At 43.2% G+C, this 24,251-nt stretch overlaps 1 long non-coding RNA gene across 1 annotated transcript; it reads right to left on the bottom strand.

Annotated features, from left to right (window-relative positions):
• Nucleotides 1-264: 264 nt before the first annotated feature.
• LOC120230970 lies at nt 265-18,079 on the bottom strand. The gene is made up of 3 exons (XR_005528225.1): nt 17,960-18,079; nt 10,924-10,971; nt 265-370 (listed from the first exon to the last, which is right to left on the bottom strand). It is a non-coding gene; the product is annotated as an uncharacterized LOC120230970 (long non-coding RNA).
• Nucleotides 18,080-24,251: the final 6,172 nt, after the last annotated feature.

Below are 24,251 nucleotides of genomic sequence, written 5' to 3'. Positions count from 1 at the left end.
CCCACTACCTTTTGAACAGGGAGTTGTTTTAAAACTATCCTACCTTATGCTGTCCCTGGATTAACTGGGTGAGAAAATGCAAGATGCTAACAAATGACACACAAAGTGTCATGGTCCAACGCCACGGGAACTGCTTTCACCTTGATGTGACCTGCACTTCCACAAAGAGCTTTCAAACAGTGCATACCTGTCTTAGTCGAGGCTGCTATAACCAAAATACTATATCCTGGAGGCCTGGACAAGGGGAAGTTTATTTCTCACAGTTACAGAGGCCGGAAGCATAGAATCTGGTTGTCAGCGTGGTTCAGCATGGCTGGTTTCTGGTGAGGCTCCTCCTCCTGGTCTACAGACGACCTTCTGCTTCTTCTGTCTTCACATTTAAGAGACAGAGACAGACAGACAGGCAGACAGGAGAGAAGCAAGCTAGCTCTCTGGCCTTTTATTATAAGGACACTAATCCCATGAGGGCTCCACCCCCATGATCTAATCACCTCTCCAAGGCCTCCACCTCCAAATACCATCACACTGAGGGGTTAGAATTTCAACAAATCAAGATAGAAGGATACATTTAGTCCCTAAAAATACCACTTCTTTGTCTTAGAAAGTCACACCGCACATTAGAGCATATGGAAGCCACCGAGAAGTCTTGCGGTAAGAGAAACTATTTCACCTTGCATAACCCAACTTTTCTCCTCTTATTCTGACCACAGAACCTTAATAGGCATCACCATTGCATGGAACACCACTGATGTGGAGGACATGGTTTGAGACTGTCCTGGCCTCGGAGGGATGCTGAAGAAGGGGTTCCAGGGACCCAGAGGACCACTGAGGAGCAAAGGTTTACCAGGAATATTTCATAGCATCGAACCAGGCTCCTTGACTCCAGTCAAGAGGGGCTAACAGAGTAATCCCCAAGTCTCAGGAGTATTAAACAACAAAATAACTTTTCAGTTGTACTCAAGTCCTTTATGGATCAAAACAGGAGCTCTGTTCAACACAGTCACTCAGAGACCCAGGCTAACAAGCAGCCACCATCTTCAAACCTGCCCATCACCGAACAGGAAAAAAGGGCATGACAAAGCACACAGTGGCCCCCAGAGACACACATCAGCTCCAGTCACACGTCATCAGCTGGAGCAGCCACCTGGCCACATCTAACTTCAAGCAGTCGGGGAAGTGAAGTACAACCCTACTGTATTTGTTTCCTGAAACTGCTGTAACAAATTACCACAGACTTGGTGGCTTAGAACAACCCAGAATTATTCTCTTCCAGTTCTGGAGGCGAGAAGCACACAGTCAATACCTCCATACTGAAACCAAGGCACCGGCATGGCCACATTCCCTAAGGGGGCTCTAGTGTCTTGCCTCTTTCCTGCATTTGGTGCCTGCTAGCTTTCCTTAGCTTGTGCCCACTCACCCTAGGCTTCAGGGCTGGCATCTCCCCATCTCGGTCTGCTCTGCTTCTCCTCAACTTATGTCAGATCTCCATGTGTCCATCCATGACAAGCATATATGTGACAGCACTAGGGCCTGACAAGATAATCTCCCCATCTCAAGAGCCTTCTTTTTTTGTTTTTTTAAGTTTCTTTATTTTGAGGGGGGAAGGGTTGAGAGGTAGAATTTCTGCTGACAGTGCAGAGCCCAATATAGGACTCAGTTCCATGAACCGTGGGATCATGACCTGAGCCGAAATCCAGAATCAGACGCTCAACTGACTCAGCCACCCAGGCGCCCCTCGAGATTCTTCATTTAATCACATCTGCAAAGACCCTTTTTTCAAATATGGTAACATGTACAGGTTCCAGGGATTAGGAGCTGGTATCTCTGGGGGCCATTACTCAGTCTAAGGAAAGGGAACTGGAATACTGGATTTATGAGCAGCTCTGACTATCATATTCTAGTTTTAGTCTTCCCTCCCACCACACTAAGTACACAGGGCTCTCAATACTCTGTTCACCTACAGCTAAGCATTCATTCCATTTCAGACAGAGCCAGAAATGTATGTCCAGAGAGGTCCTCAAAGACCCAGTTGTCCACCCCTCTCCTTTTACAATTGAATAAACTGGGGCTCAGAAAATATCACATAGCCAGAGTCACACATTGAACTTGAGATGAAAATAGAAGAGAGGTCACCAGGCTTGTGAGCCAGCAACTACTACATCACACTCGGCTAGCCTCTGCTTAGCCATCGCATGGGTAACCTGATTTACCCTCCGATATATTCCTTCCATGTCAACATCCTCCTCAACTTTCATCACTTGTCACCTAGTCATTTTCTTAGGAATTACCACCGTCTGACATTTTACACATATTTATGTTTATCGGTTTGCTTATTGTCTGTTTCTGCTCACAAGAACATAAACTCCACATCAGCAAAAGCTTTATATTGCTCAGGGCTGTATCCCTAGTGTCTATATTGGTACCTGGCACATAACTGGCATTTGCTATTTGTGAAATGAATGAATAAATCAGCCTGGAGGACTTGCCAATGGTTTACATAAAAATTCTGCCATAGTGTTAATTTTGTGAATGCCTGCTAATACCTTATGGAAACTAACAGTGGATTATGTTTTTCACTTATTGTGAATATGGTTGGAATTTTGTAAACCTTTTGTATTTATTATGTGATATTTTATGTTTTAATATTTATAGATTTGCAAACTGTGTAAGACAGTGGGCTTTTACTCTGTGAGAGGTAGGAAACCAGTTAAGGGCTCTGATCAGAGGAGAGGCAAGATCTGAATTAGGTTCAGAAGAGGTAAGCATGGCTTTGAATGAACCTAGTAGAAATCCAGTTCTCCCAGCAAACCAGAGGTTTATGAATGGTGGGCAGTCCTGCTATGGAATGAATTGTGTCCATAACATAACTAATTTGATTTTTCAGGGATTCAGATACTTATCTCAAAGAGTCACTGCAGGAAGACCATCTAAGTTCTAGGAGGCTGGATGGGAATATGTTTCTGGAACATGGGGATTGTTTCAACAACAACAAAGGCTCTTTTAGAGACAGAGCAATTGACAAGACATCAAATGCTATGCAAACAATCAGAAGTAAAATTAAATGTAATCGCTGTGATAGTTAATTTTATATGTCATCTTGACTAAAAAGTTGGTGCCTTAATTAAATATTAAACCCACTGGAATCACTTGGAGAACTTTAAAAATTATTAACCTGATGGAGGGTCCCCTGGGTGGTTCAGTTGGTTAAGCGTCCAACTTCAGCTCAGATCATGATCTCATGGTTCACAAGTGTGAGCCCCACATCAGACTCTATGCAGACATTGCAGAGCCTGGAGCCTGCTTCAGATTCTGTGTCTCCCTCTCTCTCTGCCCGCCCCCCACTCATGCTCTCTCTCTGTCTCGCTCCCTCTCTCTCTCAAAAATAAACAAACATTTAAAAAATCTATTTTTTAATAAATAGAGACTCTTATTTAATTGGCTTGGGCCTAATCTGGACATTAAGATTTGTCTAAGGTCCCTAGGGGCAGCAAGATTGAGAATCACTGATGGACAATAAGAGTTGGCATCTTCAGAGCAGAATATCTGATCCGTTAACAACTAAAACCCCATTTGGTCATAATCTCAAACCCTTTTTCTAATCTGCCATGTTTGAACACAGAATCCAGAAACCTATAGGTGGTGTTTACAGTTCTTATTCAACAGAATATAATGAAATCTTGGAATAATTAAGATAGTAAAAGAAGTGGAAAAGCCTTGAAACCCCAGGGGCCCATCGGCATTAGTACTGTTTTCTCAATTATCATCAATCAAAATCATGATCACTAGCACCTGGAGCTGTGCCGTAACCCTGTAAACAGCCATTATTTTAGGAAGTACTTGAAAGGAGGCAGAGATGGGCCACTATCTGGGCTGTCCGTCAAAGCTCTCTGACAGCTCAGGCTGGTGGCACCATTTTCTGTTAAAGAGTCTACTCCAATGTACCAAACGACACATATCTGCCTGCAGAGCATGAAAATTCACAAAATGATGGAACTTTCACCTGCTTTCTTGACACCCATTTTACTGTTTCCTAATCTTCCATTGCAATTTCATTAAAATGACCGCCTTGAGTGTGAATGTGGAGGAGGGAAAAGAACCCAGGCCTTGTATTTTTAAGCAATTTGATGACTCATTAGCTATGTGATTACAGGCAAATTACTCAGCCTCTCTGAGCCTCATCTGCCTCACTGGTAAAACTGGACCAGTAATGCCAACAGTCCAGGCATGCTGTGATGATACAGTGAGATCTTGTGGCTAAAGTCCTCCAGAAGGGCCTGGCACACAGTAGGTACTCCAGAACAGTAAGTAAGGATTTGCTGTGGTCGTTATGTTTTCCATGCTGGCATTATTCTCCAGGGTACAAACGGGTACAAGCCACAGATAAATCTTGTCTGCCTCATAAAGGAAGAAGATTAAGAATTCTTTGTCTCTTCCCTCCTGGCCAATCTCAAGTTTATTTGGGAGAAAAGATTCAGGTCAGTGATCTGCATGAGGGCTAAAAAGTGCTGAAATTTGCAACTCCTGACTTTGTCAGCTCTGGGTCCTGGCATCATCGTATGCTTTTCTCACATAGATGCTCAGAGCCAGAAAGGATCTTGAAGATCATGAAGCCCAGCACATTTGAATAAGACAGAAACGGGGTCCCAGGGTAAAATGCTCAGCACATGTTGAATACTATCTACTTACAGGGTCAGAATTAGCCACCAATCTAAAAGCATCTGCAGTAACACTTTATCTTCATACAGCTCCACACAATTTATAATAATTTTTTAATGTTTATTTATCTATGAAAGAGAAAGACAGATCATGAATGGGGGAGGGGCAGAGAGAGAGGGAGACACAGAATCTGAAGCAACTCCAGGCTCTGAGCTGTCAGCACAGAGCCCAACACAGGGCTCGAACTCACAGACTGTGAGATCATGACTTGAGCTGAAGTCAGACACTTAAATGACTGAGCCACGCAGGCATCCCCTACACAATTCATAAAACACTTGACTCTAACATTCGTCCTCACCACAACCTCTAAAACAAGGCTGCTCAACCTTGGTGCTCCTGACACTTGGTGCCAGGTCATTCTTTGTTGCAGGAGCTGCCCTGTGCAGTACAGGAAGTTTGCTAACACCACTGGCCTCTTCTCACTAGATGCCAGTAGCAACCACCCCACCCCCTCGGCGCTCCCCACACCGCCTACCAACCAGCGGTAACGATCAAAAATATGTTGTAGGCATTGCCAAATGTCCCTGGGGGACAACACTGACTTCCACATGAGAACCACTGCTCTTGAGATAACACAAGAGGCACAAAATTAAGTTCAGAGAGGTTAAGCAACTCACCCAAGAACACACAAAATAGGAATGAGCAGAAGTGGGGGAAGTGAGGGCGAGCACGAGGAGGTAAAACACAGAGCAAAGAGAAAACACACGTATGGGCTATTAGTCTGGGGAGTTTCCCATGCTCCCCTCTGCTGAGTGAAGGTGAATTGCATCCATTCTTATTCTCTCTTGGAAAAAAACAATATACATATAAACAAGAACTTGAAAAGCCTGTTGAGGCCAACTGTTTGAAATATGTTATGCACGGATTATCACTATTTTCATCAGAAGATACAGAAAGTATGAGTTTACTGTAATTATTTTTAGATGCGACCATTTGAAAGCACATACCCCACAGGGTATTTCCTTGTATACATTGAAGTCAAATTCTCCCAGGGCCCAGTTTTCACCCAGATCAACGAGAGATGATTCCATTTTAGCAATGGAGATATAAAAATTCTAGTACAAATGGCCCATAATTCCCCTAAGAAGTGGTTATAAATGTTCAATTCATCTATTCAAATTAAAGTAGCCAGAAATGACTTCAACAACCAGTAGGTTAAGGAACTAGTAACGATGTCTTACGTGTGGATAAGAATGTGAAGGCTGAGAGAAAATGGAAATAAGAGATTTGACTTTGTCAAGGTGAATGATGTTATCTTGAGTAAAAAGCTACCATGGTCTGCCCACTGGAGGTGGAGAAGGTATTGGATTACTGGCAGAGTGGCTTTGGACATGACCCATACAGCAAAAGACAATTTTCCTCTGAGTTCCCTCCACAAAGAGGCAATTCCATACGGTCACAGCCTTGCATCATTGAGAAACGTCCACTATCTTGTTTCTCTAACTCCCTGGCTATGCTCTAGTACAGCAATTTCTGAATAAGCACAGAAGACAGCCAATAAGCAGAGAAATAAAACCTGCACATGACCAGAAGTAAAATAAAATTTAAAACTGAAAAGAGTAAGCAAACCTTGACAAAAGCCGGTCCAAAGAAAAGGGTAAGTGAAATATTGTCTCTGTCTTAAGCCTGGGAAGTTTGGAAATGATTTTAAGAATCAAACTAGGGGCACCTGAGTCGCTCCGTGGCTTAAGCATCAGACTCTTTATTTTGGCTTATATCACGATCCCAGGGTTGTGAGATCGAGCCCCATGTTGGGCTCTGTGCTAAACATGGAACCTGCTTAATATCCCCTCTCCCTCTCTCTGCCCTTGCCCTGCTCAAGCTCTCTCTCTCTCTCTCTCAAAAAAAGATTCATACAAACTGAAAAAGTTAGACCGAATCCTTTGGCACAGCCACATTATCTTTCAGCTATGTGTCCCTCTGCAATATACCATTTTCCTCTGAGCCTCAGTTTTACCATCTGTACATTGGGGATAATATGGCTACTGCAAAGATGAGATGAAATTACATATATAAGTTGTTCAGCACACTGCCTGACAGAGTGGAATCATTCTATAATCCTCTTCCTTCTTTTTCCAAACCCACACTGGAACAAGGAAAACCAGCAGTGTTGCTTTTACTGCATAACATCTTCCTTTAGCCTTGTCTCAGGACTCTGTGAATTTGGCCCTGAAGTCAGACCCTAATCTTAGGAAAGGGAAGGGTCCTCCCTGCTCCAGTGGGGTATCCAGGACAAAGCCTAGCATCCAGCCTGGACTCATCAACCTGGGGGAAACATGTGCAGCAGAGAAATCAGATCAGATACAGATAAAGGGGTGCCCCGGAAACATCAGGGGACGAAATCAGGGGAAGTGCCCGGGGCAGCCTTCACCTGTTGCCCAGAAAGGAAGATCCTCCGCCAATTCTCAGTGTTCCAGACGGTTTCCCCTTGGCTGACATTTACCTTTTCAGAGCTAAGGCAGCTGTAAATGTCATAAAGTCAGTAGCTTCATAATTTTCAATAAGAAACAGCAGAGAGTTATGATTTCCCCACAAGTCACATGGCTAGAACATCTTTTAAAAATTGAAACACTAATTTTAAAAAAATTGAGAGATTAAAAAAGTAAACAGGTTGGCCTCCAAGGTAGAGCTCGTGACTAACAGAAACTTCTCCATGAGCCGTGCTCTTCACGGGACCCTGAGAAAGAACCAGCCCTGTGTCTAACAGTGAGGATACCGCCAAGGACTTGCAGACACAATCATCCTTCCAAATTTCATCTTGTCACCCAAGCAGGAGAAGAATTATGCTTGTAAAGGTGAGGATGAGGTGGCCTTTCAATTCTAGCCATACAAGTCTGTAGGGTTCAGCAGGGCATAGAATTCACATCACTGAAATGTAGAGACATTGATAAGGGTCTGTGCATAAATATGTGGACAGGGTTGAGGGTCACCCAGAGACTACCAGGCATTAGCACCTCACTGCCTAAGAGGGCCGGGAAGGAGAGAGTGTCACTGGAGTCCCTTGAGATTAGAGCCTTTCATGGAGGGGTGGCAGATACTGCTCCTTCCCCATCTGCTGCTGGTGCGTCCTCTTGACTGAATCCATTTGGAGGTCAAAAAGCATACAGGCAATACAGTTAGTTACCAATGGAAATGACCCAGGATAAGTCCTCCCTGAGATAGCAATGGAGACCTCCTGGCTACAGAACTTAGGAGGGACCCTTCTCTACAGGATTCTCATTCACTGAAGGAGCTCCTGGGTCATAATGAGGGCAGGTCCAAATGTAGACTGCAGGTAGGACAACAGAAGTGGGAATGGGGCACTAGGAAAAGATGTGGGAAGGGAATGTCACTAAAGGAGAAATTAGCAAGGAGCCCTGCAAACAGCGATGCCCCTTCGAGAAGTAACCCACCCCACAGTAGGATGTAGAGAAGCATTACCCAGGAGATCAAGGTGACTTCTAGACACGCCCAGGAAGTGGCTGGCTGGAAACGAGGTTGGGTAAAGTAAGCTTCACACTCAGGAACTGGAAAGTGTGGGCACGTAGAGCAATGAGGCGGTGGTGCTGAGGTTGTGAGTGTGAAAGGAAGCTTAGCAGGGAGCTCGGGAAAAGGAGAGCGGGGCACACACTCAGGAGCCCCCAACTCTGCCCAGAAAAGGGAGGGCGCCTGCAGATCTTACAGAGGGAAGATAGTACTTAAAGCTGTTGAGCTGAGCACCTGTTCTGACCCACCCAAGCAAAGATGAATGCTTCATCTATGAGCATCTCATTTAATTTCATCTTCACATTACTGAGGTAGCTATTTTTGCCCTTGTTTTACAGATAAGGAAACAGAAGTAGGACAGCTTACTGGTTAAGAGCATAGGTGCCGAAGGCACATTTCCTGGTTCCAATCTTTGCTGTGCAACCTCGAGCAAGTTCTTAAGCCCTCTGTACCTAAATTTCCTCATTTGTGAAACATCCACCTCCTAACATATTTTTATATACTTAAAAGTACTTGTAAGTTAATACCTACAAGGTGTCGATACCTGGACAGTGTCTGACATGCAGAAGACATGCAACAAATACTAGTTTTAGGGACTGGGTACTGCCTAAATGCATACTGCTAATAAACAGAGAGGCTTGGATTGGTTCCAGATTTGACTCCAAAACTCTTACTACTCTACCATGCCTGCATCCTGTTCCAAGTGGCACAGATGTCCCAAGGAACAGAAATGTCTGAGCCCTTTGGTGTCACTGGATCTCTTTCAGACCTTGCAGCCCTCCATTCCAATTCCATATCCCTAAGGAACCTTGGGATTGCTCATTCTGGTTCCCAGAATCCTCAGTTATGGAGAGAAGGGGTCTCAATGACTAGCACAACCAGGGGAAGCTCAAAGTCCAAAAAAAAGTGCAGGTACCTGGCTTGGAGCCAACGTTCCATTAGCCTCTGTAGGGTATGAATCCGTCTGTGTACACTCTGATGCCCTACACATCAGCGCCTTACATGAAACTTAGAAGCGCCATCCTCCAGCAGGAGTGGCCAGACCAAGGTGCTCCCTCTCATCCTCACAGAGCGTACTGTCTCCTGGCTTCTCTGTCCAAGGTCATGTGTCACACTCATGATGTCCTCCACTGCCCCATGACAATGCTCCCATCAGTGAGTGATTCCCAGGCTGCAGGGGTGATCTGCTCTTTCCGCCTAATCAGGACCCAGAGTCTCAATTTGGCCTTTTTATCATAAACCAAACTATGAGTCTCCAAGTGCTGATTTTGCAAGTTGTGCAAGGAGAGTTTCTGATAAACTCTCACAGTAGCTACAGCATGTGCAATAGCCTGTGTGCCCCCCAAATTCTGATGTTGATGCCTAAACCCCCAGTGCGATGGTGTTAGGAGGCAGGGCCTCTGGGAGGGGATTAGGTCACAAGGGTGGAGCCTCCTGAATGGGATTAGTGCCCTTATGAGAAGAGCTAGGAGAGAATGATATCTTTGTCAGTCTCTTCCTCTCCCTCTGCCTTGTGAGGAAATAGCCACCTGCAAACCCGGAAGAGGGTCCTCACCAGACACTGAATCTTGGACCTGCCGGCCTCCATAACTGTGGGAAATTAATCTTTGTTGTTTCTGCCACCCTGCCTGTGGGACGTGGTCACAGCAGTCCAAACTGACAAAACTAGCTTGGGAGGAGGAATAGAAGGAAGGAGGGAGGGAGGGAGGGAGAAAGGAGGGAGGGAGAAAGGAGGGAAGCCATTTGCCCTACAGGATGTATCACAAATGGTGAAGGTTTGGGGACTATGGCAGTTTTCCTGGGTCCCCTCCCAGTTCATCCCATAACAATCCCCTGACATACAAAGCCACTGCTGAACGTCGGGCAGTTTTCCTTGAGAATTGCTGACCGTTAAAACCCTGGTTCTTCAACATTAATCATTAGAACATGCTTAGATACGGCAACAGAAAGACCCAAATTTTACCTCAAGCCCACTTGCTAGCTGATGGTAACTTGGGAAAGTTACCAAACCTCTCAGCCTCTGAGACTCTGCCTATTAGATAAGAATGACATCTTCTGGGGCGCCTGGGGGACTCAGTCAGTTATGCATTCTACCCTTGGTTTCAGCTCAGGTCATGATCTCACAGTCTGTGAGTTTGAGCCACACGTGGGGTTCTGCGCTGCCAGTGTGGAGTCTGCTTGGGATTCTCTCTCTCTCTCTCTCTCTCTCTCTTTCTCTGTCTCTCTCTCTGCCCCACCCTCTCTTTCTCTCTCTCAAAAGAGAAAACTCTGCCCACAGGGTTGCTCAAGGTTTAGACATGATGGGGCAGCATACTCACACAGGCAACTCAGTGCCAACCCCTTTCCCTTTCTTTGCCAACAAGATGCAGCAGCCAAGGAGGGCCATCCTCCTAAGATTGCCAGCCTCCTCCCTTAGGGGGACTTTGCCCACAGAGACTTGGACAAGCCCCGTACATTAACAGCAGTGGATCACCTAGGGGTAAAGAAAGGCCAGGGAGGGGAAATGGCTGAGAAAGCATGTTGGCCCACCCATGCCTCTTCCTTCTCTGCATCCCAGGTGCTTCAGTGCTTGCTCACATCTTCATCTAACCTGGTGCAACAGCTGCTTCACCTTCCAGCCCCAGCTCCTTCACTGGGATGCACTCTCCTAGAAGGTGGGGGTCCTTTGGTAACCCCCCCCCCCAAGCCTGGCTTAGTGCCGTGGCCAGAAGGAAAATGCTGACTATTGGAGTTCCTACTAACCTTGATGGTTTCCAGCTTACATCACATGTACAGAGCTGCCAGAGGTACCTTTAAAAAAAATACAATTATCACATATCATACTTCTTGGGCCTGAAACATTTGGATTTTTCCTAAAATATATTCTGGAAAGGAGTCAAATGAATGATGGCTCAAGAACCTTTCCAGATCTCAGAATCAGTGATACTTTGCTTTTAAAAGAGCCCCTAAAACCCACCAAATTTAAAATAATGTGGCAGTTAAGAAAACTAGCCATGGGAAGAAGGGAGTTCACTTGCTATTTGGTGATGCTGTGCAGAAAACATCACCCTACTTACAATGAGGAGCCCCTCTGCTGTTCAAATGGCCATGGAAAGTGATTCATCCCACCAAATCACAGAACGTGGGGACTCTGTAACTGCAGCAGAGAGGCTGAGGGCCAGAGAAAGTTGAGCATAGCAGAAAAAGGATGCAGGCTGGGACAGGGGAGGGACCGGAGGGAAACAGCTGCATGGCCTTGTGCTCAAAGGCCACCAGGGTTAACAAGTAAGGAAAATGACAGCATTTGCAGGGCACGCTGGAGAGCATCAAAGCCCTCTTTGTAAATCATCGGCTAAAGACTCTCCTTGGAACTGGTTCAAAAGCGGAAACTCAGGAATGATGGCCTTAAAACAAATAAAGAGGGTTATATCCTTGCCTCTGAGGGACAAGAACCATGCAGAGCAGCCCAAGAGTGCATCAGCACCATCTGGGACAAGAAAAATAGAGGCAAGGCTTAGGAAGTGACCATTGCTTTAAGCCACTTAGTAAAGAGGCACTATAATTTAGTATCAGAATCCACTATATAGTTTGTATCCCTTCCTTTCAACATATATTTTATACTGGTCTCAAATCAGAGAGGAGATTCTGATATCCTTCATAAAACTTTTATAGTGATACAAATAACCTCACGAACTTAGAAGTGTTTCCTATGAACCAGACACTGGGGTAAGTGCTCCACAGCATTATCTCATAAATCCTCCGCATGACCCGAGCTGGTGGGTACCATAGTTATTCCTATTTCACAGAGAAAAAAAGTGGGACACCGAGAGCTTAAGCAGCTTTTCCAGGTCACCCAGGAAAAAAGGGAAGACCAGGATTTGAATCCAGAGATAATAAAACTAAGTATAAGAGCAAAGACTTTCAAAATGTAGTGGGGGTTATCTGGGGATCTTGTTAAAATTGCAGGCTCTCAGAGCACACCCCCAGAGTTTCAGATTCAGTGAGACTGTGGTGGAGTCCAGGATCTCAAGCACCCCCCAGATAATACTGATGGGTGTGGCCTGGAAGCACACTTTGCTCGATGCTTCCTTATATCATAAGTCCTCTTTTGCTAATCCTCAAAAGTCCCTTGCTAAACATACTATTCCAGGTGTTATGCATGGATACCTGGACTGGGCAGCCCCAAACTCACAATCAAGATTCGATATCCTAGAATGGACCAAAATAGGTCAACTGCTGCTATTCCTTAGAGAATTTTCTCTCCTTATAGTCTTTCTCCTTGGGTTCTCCACACAGATGATAGCATGTTCTCTTTTATTTCAAAAGAAAGTGTAGCCTAAGAGCATTACAGACGAGGTAGCTACTAAAGCCACAAAAAGTATCAAGAAAGCCTAGAGGCGTGCTCTAACCTGTTCTGTTACTCTTCATCGAGATGAATCCAAGCACTGAAAGATTCAACTGAAAGACTTCAAGCGACTCTACAACACTATGTTTTATTTTACAGGTAGTAAGATTTTTAAATTAGAAGTCTAAGAAATGGTGGGATGTAAAATCCTATGGAAATGTAGGAGACTTGATCAATATGGCCAGTTCTAAAAATTATTTCCATGTCACATGGAGACTGTTTTAAGTTACTGGGAATAGGGTGGTTTGATTTTTTCGGTTTTTGGTCTTTAGCTTGGTTTTCGGTTTGGTTCTGGCTTGAGATGATATCTAAGGGTCAGTTATATTTTTCCTAATAGGGCTGTATTTCTTACCAGGTTTCTTATACCAACATTACCATTGGTTTTGTTCTTTTAAATTTTTTTTTTTAATGTTTTATTTATTTCTAGGAGAGAGAGAGACAGCGTGAGCAGGAGAGGGTAAGAGAGAGAGAGGGAGTGACAGACTGAAACAGGCTCCAGGCTCTGAGCTGGCAGTCAGCACAGAGCCCGACGCGGGGCTCGAACCCACAAACCGCGAGATCATGACCTAAGCGAAAGTCGGACGCTTAACCGACTAAGCCACCCAGGCGCCCCGGTTTTGTTCTTTTAAAACGGATTTTCTGAGTAAAGTTCCATCTGGAATTTGCTATTGCCTTTTGCTGTTTTTATCCATTAAAAAAGCCACAACTGCCAAAACTAGCATGACTTTACTGAAATGATACATTGACTAACTTCCTTCACAATGAACATGATGACACGCTTTCAAAATGCTAACTTAATGTGTTCATACTGCTAGCTTACCAGCTCCACAATTATTACATTGAGTTTGAAAATGAGTTTATTAAACACTCTTCTGAGAGAGGCAACAATTTTGATTAGTCATAAAGAGTTCTGCGTTTTCATGCTGCATAATAAGGATATTATGAGGCCACAGAGTTACAAGCCGCTCTCTACAGACATTCTCCAATCAGCAAAGCATGCTACAGTCACTTCTGCGTTTCTAGAATGATTTTAAAGTCTCTTCTCTGCTACTCTTCAAAAGGTGATGCCTAGTTGCAGAGGATGGCATGAAAAAGTCATTTTTCTCTATACATTCTGCAGTATTGGAGCCAATAGTATTACCATCACAGGCTGCAATTTTCACTTTGTGAAATCTGTGATCTCTCCAAATTCAACATCATTCACAAGTCCACACGTTATCACAGGGTCTGCTTGTATGTAGAGAGCCTCTGAATGTTGACTCTATCCCTGAGTATCTGTGCCCCTGCCCAATTTATAGCCTCCTCAAACTGAAGTGGGACTTGAAGGCAAGAGGGAAAAGATGTGTTCAGACTGTTTGAACTCACGTGGGCCCTCCTGAAGACTGTTTCCTAATGTGTGTTTCTGGGTAACTGATAATGCTATGGCTTACGAGGGAGAAACTGAGGATCTCCTCTGAGGAAGGCCTGTGGGACAGAAGCCACAGGGCCAGAAATGCTCACAGAACCTGGAAATGAAACCAGACCAGGAGATAAGGAGACCCCCACAATCATCTTTAAAACCAAGGCTCTGGAAATCACACCTTATAGTTCCTAAGCACTGGAATGTACAAAGTCTGTGAGGTCCTTCTCCTCTTCAGTGGCGGAAAGATCACTTTATACTAAAAAAAAAATTAAAAAATACTTTTTCAGATTTTTAACATGTTTAAAATAATACAGATTAGGTAAACTATCTTTTTTTAAGTTTTTATTTATATAAGTAATCTTTACACCAAACATGGGGATCAAACTTATGACCCTGACATCCAGAGTCACTTGCTCCTCCAAAAGGGCCACCCCCCAGGCACCACCTCCCAACCTTTTTATAAAATAACAATGTGTATTAAACGCCACATTACAGAAGTTTGATGGGCCCAATGAGGGCTAACACCTCTCTGTAAATTTCTAGATAACAGATTGGAGAAGAAATGCAGAGAACTTTTTTTAATTGTATTTTTACAGGGTAGGGGGAAAAGGGGAAAGGAGCAGAGGAAGATAGAGGATCTCAAGCAGGGTTCACACTCAGCACAGAGCCCAATTAGGGGCTTAATCCCATGACCCCAAGATCATGACCTGAGCTGAAATCAAGAGTCAGATGCCCAACTGAATGAGCCACCCAGGTGCCCCCAAATACAGAGAATTTTAAAAGCTGGTGATTTAGGTGAAAAAAGAAAAAAGAAATCAAACTATTCAAATCTAAGAACATCATCATGCTACTTGAAATGACTTAGAATTCTAAAGCTAAAAAGGTCTTAAAAGAACAGGTAAGGAAAAGCTCTTTATTTCACAAAGAAACTAGTTGGCCCAAAGTCTTATCGTTCCTTTTCTGATTTAATGTTAAGCAAGATTTAAATCCAAGTAAAACAAAGACCTTACCAGAGATTTTTCCTTTGATAAGGTGGGACCTTGAAACCAAGAGGGAGGAATCAGACTTCAACAGAGAAGACAAGCCAAGGCCAGCCGACTGAGAAAATGGGTACTGTGCAGCCTGAGGACAGGGTGGCTATTTCAAAGCCACTGCACATAGACTGGCTGGAAACAGGCAGTTTGGTGACAAAGAAAATCCTCCCCTAGAACTGCACAGAAGGCTGGACCAGAGGGAAACCTGAGAGCTCATCTCGTTTGAGCCCTACTTTGCACAGATGAGGAAACTGAGGGTCAGAGAGTGAAAGGTGCCTGCTTCCCAAGTTCATGCAGCTGTTCATGGCACAGGGAGAACAGGCCTTCCAGTCCCCTGATGCCGGGGCCTGGAACCATCCCACCAAGTTGCTCTGCAGAGGCCCCATCAGTGCTGTTTCCAACACAGAAGAGCTTAGACCCCAAGGATGCAAATAAAGAAACAAGTAGAAGGCGCCTTTGGTTTTCATATATATTTTCCAGATCTTTAAATGTGCAGAAGCCAGGTCAGTGAGTCGCTGGTTAATAAGAGGTCTGGACCTCTGTGAAAGGGAAGAGAAGGCAATACCAAATTGGGAAGAAAAAAAATCTCACCTTCCCATTCTTTGCTTGACAGAGTGATAAAGCTCCAGGCAGAAGCAGCGTATTCACTAGGAAGTTGTCACAGTAAAGCTGTGAGTGCAAGAACTACCCCGTTTCTATTTACTTAAAGTCAAAAATCAATCCAAACACACGACCCCAATTTTTACCATTATTGGGACTCTTGTGCATAGCTAGGCAAAGGTCTCTAGGAGTTTTTCTACATCAAAGAAGGTTCATAGATGACTCTCTGTCCATCTCTCCATTCTGGTTACTGTGGAGCTGCCTCCTCTCTGATCTCACAGGATCCAAAGAAAATGAGGGATGCTGCTACATCAATGCCCTTGGAGCCCAGGAAACACTGCTAAGAGGTCTGGAGTCAATACTTGGAACACACCATCCACCATCCTCTAGAGTTCCAGCCCCTTCTGAATCTTTTATTTAAGACAGGGAGGGGCTCCTGGGTAGCTCAGGTGATTAAGCATCGGATTCTTGGTTTTGTCTTAGGTCAGGATCTCACTGTTCATGAAGTCAAGCCCCACATTAGGCTCTGTGCTGACAGTGCAAAGCCTGCTTGGGATTCTCTCTCCTTCTCTCTCTACCTCTTCCTCCTCACTCTCTCTTTCTCTCTCAAATTAAATAAATAAATAAACTACAAAAATTTTGTCATGGATTTTTTTGCAATGATTTTTATTTATTTAAATATGTCAATATCATTTATGTTGCTTCTAGAGATTTTTGAAGTCCTCTGAAATTTTGTTTTATTTATTTTTTTAATTTTTAAAAATGTTTTTATTTTTGAGGGAGGGAGAGAGAGAGAGAGAGAGAGAGAGACAGCACGAGCAGGGGAGGGCCTGAGAGAGAGAGGGAGACAGAATCTGAAGCAGGCTTTCAGTGAGCTTTCAGCACAAAGCCCGACGTGGGGCTCGAACCTGTGAAGTATGAGATAATGACCTGAGCTGAAGTTGGATGCTTAACTGACAGAGTCACCCAGGTGCCCCTGGAGTCCTCTGAAATTTTAATCCTGAGTCAGACACCTCACTTGCCTCATGCTGGTCATTGCCCTGGTCCATGCCTCGTTTCAGGCATGTGAGAAAACGGACCACAAATCACCACCTCTGTTGAAGCCACATACCATGAACCTCCATTTCTCCCCTTAACACCCTCTCCCCACAGCACAATGCTGACAGCGGAAGCCAGGAAACTGGTGTGGGGAGGGGAGCCCCTTCAAACAGTTCATCTTCAGGCCCATCCACCACCCTCCTCAATGCCAGAAAGTCAAAGTGAGGCTTAGATGGATTTGGGGGAAGAAAACACAGGGAGGCAAATGGAAAAGAGTCACAAACACCAAAGAATGTCTGTCACCTAACTGAATGTCTGTCACCAAGAGTAGCAAAAAGAAAAGGGATTTGGAAAGCTACACGTCAAAAGCAATTGGTCTCCCTGGAGAAAATCGACTCTGAGTACATGATCTCTCCTAGTGGTACTGATAACAATATGCATTTTAATAAAGGAAATACAAGAGTGATGGGGTGAGAAGGGAGACAGCAAAAGAAACCCAACTATTAAAAGCTGACCAGCACAGTTCCAAGCTTTGGGGCCCAAACAAAACTTTTGGATCTGCTATGAAGACAATGCAGTTAGAAGAGCTACGATCCGGGAGGAAACTGATGCTGACTGAAGAGCCCCAAAATGCTGGTGAGCAGGTAAGAGGAGCCATGAGGGAGAAAACTGAGAAAATATAGGGGCAGTTACGTGAAAAGAAAAAGAAAGTGAGAATAAGGTCTCAGGTATTGGAACTGGAGAGGGTGAGAGAGTAGAGGAACCCAGTTAGCCAAGGAGGCACATGAGCGCTGCACAATTCAGAGCATAATGGGTAGGCTGTCTGAAGAGACCTGCTAAGGACAGGAAGGGTCCCAAAAAGGCGTGGCTAAGCGAGGGTTCTCAAGGAGAGAAACAGAAGTGCTTGAATCTGGAGAGAAACCCCTCCTAAGAGGGTGTAGAGGAGGAGCAGAAAAAGCAGAGAGAAAAAGAGAAGAAAATGAGAATGAAGAGAGAGAAAAGATATGCGTGAGAAAGAGAATAAAACAGCCTGATGGTTTTAACCACCACTCCTTTGAAAACCTGTTAGAAGAGCAGAACTTAGGGGCACCTGGGTGACTCACTCTTTTAAGTGTCTGACTTCGGCTCAGGTCGTGATGTAATGGCTCTTGAGTTCGAGCCCCACCTTGGGCTCTGTGCTGACAGCTCAGAGCCTGGAGCCTGCTTCAGATTCTGTGTCTCCCTCTCTCTCTCTCTGCCCTGCCCCTACTCACTCACTCTCTCCCTGTCAAAAATGAATAAACATTTAAAAAAAAAAAATTAAAGAAGGGTGAAGCTTACATCAACTCTCCTCCAGCCAAGCACCAGCTCTAGAATGCAGACACCCATGCCTGAGCTTCTCTTCTGTTCCACCGTCATAAGAGCCCCCCGGGCACTGGGTGTCAGGGCACATATGCCCCAGAAGCCCAAGCCTTGCTGTGATCTGCTATCTCAGTAAAGCCATGTCCCCACTTTGCTTCTAGAATGGCCTATTGTAATATTTGTCATGGAGGCAATTCTAAAGGCTCTTGCAAGCAGGTATGCCAGCTCCCGGCAGTCATCTGATACAATTCGTGACATGAAAATATGATACTTCAACAGTCTCCCTGTAGTTTTAAATCAGAAATAGTCATCGGAGCACTTGGGTGGCTCAGTCCATTAAGTGCCCAGCTTTGGCTCAGGTCATAATCTCATGGTTCATGAGTTCAAGCCCTATGTGGCACTCTGTGCTGACAGCTCAGGGCCTGGAGACTGCTTCGGATTCTGTGTCTCCCTCTCTCTCTGCCCCTCCCCTGCTTTCTCTCTGTCTCCCTCTGTCTCCCAAAAATAAACATTAAAAAATTTTTAATATTTCAATCAGAAATAGTTCTCTGTGATAACTCAGTCAAAATAATAATCAAATAATTCCTTATTATACTTTCAGTTCTACTTTTTCTACAGAGCCTATTTTTGTAAAGCAAGATTATAAAATCAGTAAACTCTCCTACACACAGCCTGTATTTCCATCATCTCTAACATCTTAGAGTAAGGAGACAGAGTCTCTTAAGATGTTGGACTTCTTTCCAAAAATGCATCAGATGCATTTTTGTGACATGTCTACTAAGAAAATATTGACTTCACATGATTCCTAGTGGTTTTGTGGTTTGTTTCTTGAACTTTCTTCCTCTCCACTACACAAGTTTAATAATATTTTCACTGATAGTTGAGAGAGGAAAAGGGTTAGTTTTTGTATCACATAGTTTCCCAAGCTAGCAGACTGAATTTCTCCATTTATACTGACATAAACATCTTTGATCATATAAGAGAAAGTTATGAATAGATAGAAAAACTGAAAACACAGTCTCCACACTGTGTTCACTTCAGTATTATTTGATGGTGGGAACTCATAAGAGAGTTTGAAACAATATAAATATAATAGGCAACTTATTTCTGCTTTTATTAAGACTAGTTTTAGAGCAGTTTAAGTTTCACAGCAAAACTGAAGGAATGGTACAGAGATTTCCCATATGCTGCCCCCACCTGCCTAGAAACACACACGGCCTCATCCATTATCAACACCCGCCACCAGAGCAATACATGAACCTACACTGATCTATCATGATCATCCCAAATCCATAGTTTACATTATAGTTTACTCTTGATATTGTACCATCTTATGGGTTTAGACCAGTGTTTAGTGACATGTATTCACTATTGTGGTATCATATAGAATATCTTCACTGCCCAAAAACTCCTCTGTACTCTGCCTATTCATTCCTGCACCCTAAGCCCCCTCTAACTAACCCCTGGCAACCACTCATCTTTTTACTCTCTATAGTTTTGGAATAAGAATGTCATATAGTTAGAATCATTCATTGTGTAGTCTTTGCAGACAGACTTCTTTTACTTAGTATTATGCATTTAACTTTCCTCCATGTCTCTTCAAGGCTTGACAGCTCATTTATTTTTGGTATTGAATGATATTTCATTGTCTGGATGTACCACACTTGCTTCATCCATCACCGACTGAAGGGTATCTTGGCTGCTTCCACGTCTGGGCAACTGTGAATAAAGTTTTTATAAACATCTGTGTGCAGCCTTTTGTGGGGAAATAATTTCTCAGCACCTCTGAGTAAATTCTGAAGAGTATGACTGCTAGATCAGATCAATAGTAACAGAATTTTAGCTTTTAAAGAAACTGCCAGACTGCCTTCTAAAGTAGCTGTTCCATTTTGCATTCCCACCAGCAAAGAATGAAAGTTCTTGTTGCTCTGTATCCTCTTTGGTGTGCAAACAACATATTTAATGAAAAAAAAAAAAGAATATAATCCTGAAAAGGTGGTTTTGCTGAATGAAGGATCCCTTTAAAGGAATTAAGTAACAGTTAAATCCTACTACCCAGTTTGGATCCAAATATGGCAATAGATAAATTAGAATACACTTCACAGATTAATATCAAGAGATGTAAGAAGAGTCTGAGGTATAGACATTGAGCATCTAGATGTGTCAGCAATTGTTGAGACCTTCAGTTCTCTCATTGCCATACCATAATACAGTATACTTGTCCAATCTCTGTGGAAATATTACTGGATCTGAAGTCAGAGAAGCAGATTTGAATTCCATCTCACTATGCCTCTCTCTCTCTTTCCTCCCAAATAAAATGAAAAGTGTGGACTAATCAGGCTTAAAGGAGTTGAGTAGTTTCATTTAAACATGTGAAGCAAGCCAGGTGGCGACCACAAGAAACTCGAGGATGTGGAGAAACGGGCTCCCTCCACACTGTTGGTGGGAATGTAAACTGGTACAGCCCCTCTGGAAAACAGTGTGGAGGTTCCTCAGGAAACTAACACTAGAACTCCCCTAGGACCCAGCAATAGCACTGCTAGGAATTTACCCAAGGGATACAGAAATGCTGAGGCATAGGAGCACATGTACCTCAATGTTCATAGCAGCACTCTCAACAATAGCTAAAACATGGAAAGAGCCTAAGTGTCCATCAACGGACGAATGGATCAAGAAGATATGGTTTATCTATACCATGGAATACTCCATGGCAATGAGAAACAATGAAATCTGGCCACGTGTAGCTACATGGATGGACCTTGAGGGTGTTATGCTGAGCGAAATAAGTCAGGCAGAGAAGGACAAATATCATATGTTTGCACGTATAGGAGGATTAGGAGGAACTTAACTGAGGACCAAGGGGGTGAAGAAGGGGGGAAATGGTGGGGGAAAGGGAGAGAGGCAAACCATGAGAGCCTCTTGAATGCTGACAAAAACTGAGGACTGATGGATGTGGGGGTCAGGGAGGGATGGGCATGGAGGAGGGCACTTGAGGGGATGAGCACTGAGTGTTATGTGGAAACTAATTTGACAATAAACTATTTGTAAAAAAAAAAAAAAAAAAAGGAAAGAAACTAAGGATCCCCTGCCTCAAAAAGACTTGCTGTGTGAAGTATGCATCTCCTTTTGCCAAATCTGCAGATTCTTCACGAGAAGGTGGAAATCTCTCTTTGAATATGATACCTCCTGATTTTTATCTGTTGGAAACAAATTACCGTAAAAACACAGTAAGTGGGACACTTATGCTTCTGGACAAGATGAGGTAGCAGCAGGGCATACGGGGGGCTCAGTCAAAGTGTCTGACTCCTGATCACAGCTCACGTCATGATCTCATAGTTCGTGAGTTTGAGCCTCACATAGGGTTCTGGGCTGACAGCACAGAGTCTGCTTGGTAGTCTGTCTGTCTCTCTCTCTCTCTCTGTCAAAATTTAAAAAAAAAGATGGGGTAGCAGGAATCAGACATATCCTCCCATCTGAAATAAACAAAAATAGACGAAATACATGAAACAATGATTCCAAGATTCTGTGCATCAGTCAAGGAGGGACAGTAACCTCTGAGAAATGGGAAATGAGGTGAGTCTTAGAATGCCCCAGGCTTGAGAAAGTGCTATAGTAAGAGTAGTGTTTTCAACAAATGGTGCTGGAACAATTCGATATTCATTTAAAAAAATAATAAACTGCCATGTAAACTTCAGACCATCTATGAGATTCACTTCAAATGAATTTAGTAAATCTTAATGTAAAACCTAAATCACAAAACTTTCACAGACATAGAAGAAAACCTTTGTAATTATTATGACTCTCATATGAACCTCAAAATAGTTATGCTGAATGAAAGAAACCAGACAGAAAAAGAGTATACACTGCATGACACCATTCAATAAAAATTCTAGAAAATGCCGGGGCACCTGGGTGACTGTGCTGACAGCTCAGAGCCTGGAGCCTGCTTTGGATTCTGTGTCTCCCTCTCTCTCTCTGCCCCTCCCCTGCTTGTGCTTACTCTCTCTCAAAAATAAACATTAAAAAAATGTTTTTAATTCTAGAAAACGCCATCTAGTCTATAATAACCAAAAGCAGATCAGGGACTGCGTGGAGGGACTAGGAACAGGAAGAAGGGATTACAAAAGAATTTAAGGAAAGGTTAGCTGGTGACGACTATGTTAACTATCTTCATTGTAATGATGGTGCCACAGGTATATACCTTTACCTAAGCAAATCAAACTGAATAGATATGTACAGTTTATTGTGTGTCATTTAAGCCTCAATAAGACTATTAAATACATAAACACACACAAAGTGGTCAAACAAAACCCAAATGCAGACAGTTTGGTGTGCTGGCTGCCAGTTTTCAATTCCTATATTCAGTGACATCTGCAGTCACTTCCAGGGCTCTGTGATTTCTTTGAAATTTAAAAAAAAATTTTTTTTTAATGTTTTATTTATTTCTAGAAGAGAGAGAGAGAGACAGCGTGAGCAGGGGAGGGTCAGAGAGAGNATATTTCTTATTTAGAGAATGAAACTGAGACCTGTTAATAAAATTTTTATCCTTAGTAATTGAATTTTATATTGGTTTCATACATTTTCTGTATCATATTATGATAGATAGCAAAAATGCATTGAAGACTTTATTTTTTTTAAATTTTTTTTAATGTTTTATTTATTTCTAGGAGTGAGAGAGAGAGAGACAGCGTGAGCAGGGGAGGGTCAGAGAGAGAGAGGGAGTCACAGACTCTGAAACAGGCTCCAGGCTCTGAGCTGGCAGTCAGCACAGAGCCCGACGCGGGGCTCGAACCCACGAACCGCGAGATCATGACCTAAGCGAAAGTCGGACTCTTAACTGACTAAGCCACCCAGGCGCCCCGATTTCTTTGAAATTTACTCAAGCCTGCAGCTAAGATATAATTTCCATAGGCATTAGATGTGACCATGGAAAATCATTCCAGAAAATATTTACAGTTGAAAATTTGGATATACTGAATGTGTATACACATCTGAGCATACACAAGAAGTTTCCTGATGATAGTCTGACTTAACAATTCTCTGATGGTGTGACAGCTATACGCATTCAGTAGAAACCATACTTTGAATTTTGATCTTTTCCTAGGCTAGCCACATGGAATACCATCATCTCTCATGATGCTGGGCCACCTCAGTGAGCCAGAGCTCCTAGTCAGCCCTGCAACCATAGGGTTAACAACCCATTTACCCAGAATCATTCTGTACCCACACAATGATCCTGTTCCACTTTAAGTATCCAATAAACTACATAAGATATTCAACACTTCATTCTAAAATAGGTTTTATGTTGCCCAACTGTTGGCTAATGTAAGTGTTTTGAGTATATTTAAGGTAGGCTGGGCTAAGCTATGGTGTTCGATAGGTTCAGTGTATTGAAGCCATTTTCAACTTAGAGACTTTCAACTTAAAATGGCTTTACTGGGACTTAACCCCATCATAAGTCAAGAAAAATATGGGTAATTGCCAGACAGTTATAAACTTTGTGTCATCGCTCATAAAATAAGTAAAATAAACTGTTCATCTTCAACAGATCTGTGTTTCCTCATCACTTGGCAGGTCCTTTCATGTTCTCAGTGTTCAAGGTGAGGAAAGGAGCAAATGTATCTCATGCTGTATTCCAGGACAATTAAATTGCGATATCATGAGTAACATTGTAGAAGATACTCCAAGAATGCCTCACATTTCCAGCAATCTTGATATTTAGGACTAGTGTAGGATTTACATATTACATGAGTAGCATTTACACAGTCAGTGGCTTTGGGGAGGCCACTAACACACACTTGTGTATATACCTAACTATGAGATAACGTCTTATCTCAACACACCTTCATAGATCATAACACAAATACACAAATACATATTTTCTCCTATCAAAATATTCATGGATACACAGGTATATCATTACTTATATGAACATACTCACTGATACATGGGTTTGTCATTACTTTTTCCAGATTTAAACTAAAACTGCTCAAAGAACTGAAGAACAAGAGATGAATGGCAGTCTGGTAACCAAGTTGTCATTATTCTCCCCACCAGTATCAGCTTTCATTTGCCATCAGATAAGGCTGAAAGTGTTAGAACTGATCTAACCCAGTTCTGCAGGTAAGAAGAGTCCCAATGTATTTTGTGGCAGATGGTTACATGAATGGAGCCAGAGGAATGTCACTTGTCCGTCACCAAAAGAAGACAATAATGGGCTCTCTTGTCATTTGGGTCACTCCATTTTGGTCTGCTTAATGCAGGTGGAGCC

This window comes from Hyaena hyaena, unplaced genomic scaffold, assembly GCF_003009895.1.
Source record: "Hyaena hyaena isolate Hyena2069 unplaced genomic scaffold, ASM300989v1 scaffold_51, whole genome shotgun sequence".
Taxonomy (NCBI): Eukaryota; Metazoa; Chordata; class Mammalia; order Carnivora; family Hyaenidae; genus Hyaena; species Hyaena hyaena.
This window is presented reverse-complemented; position numbering and strand designations above follow the sequence as displayed.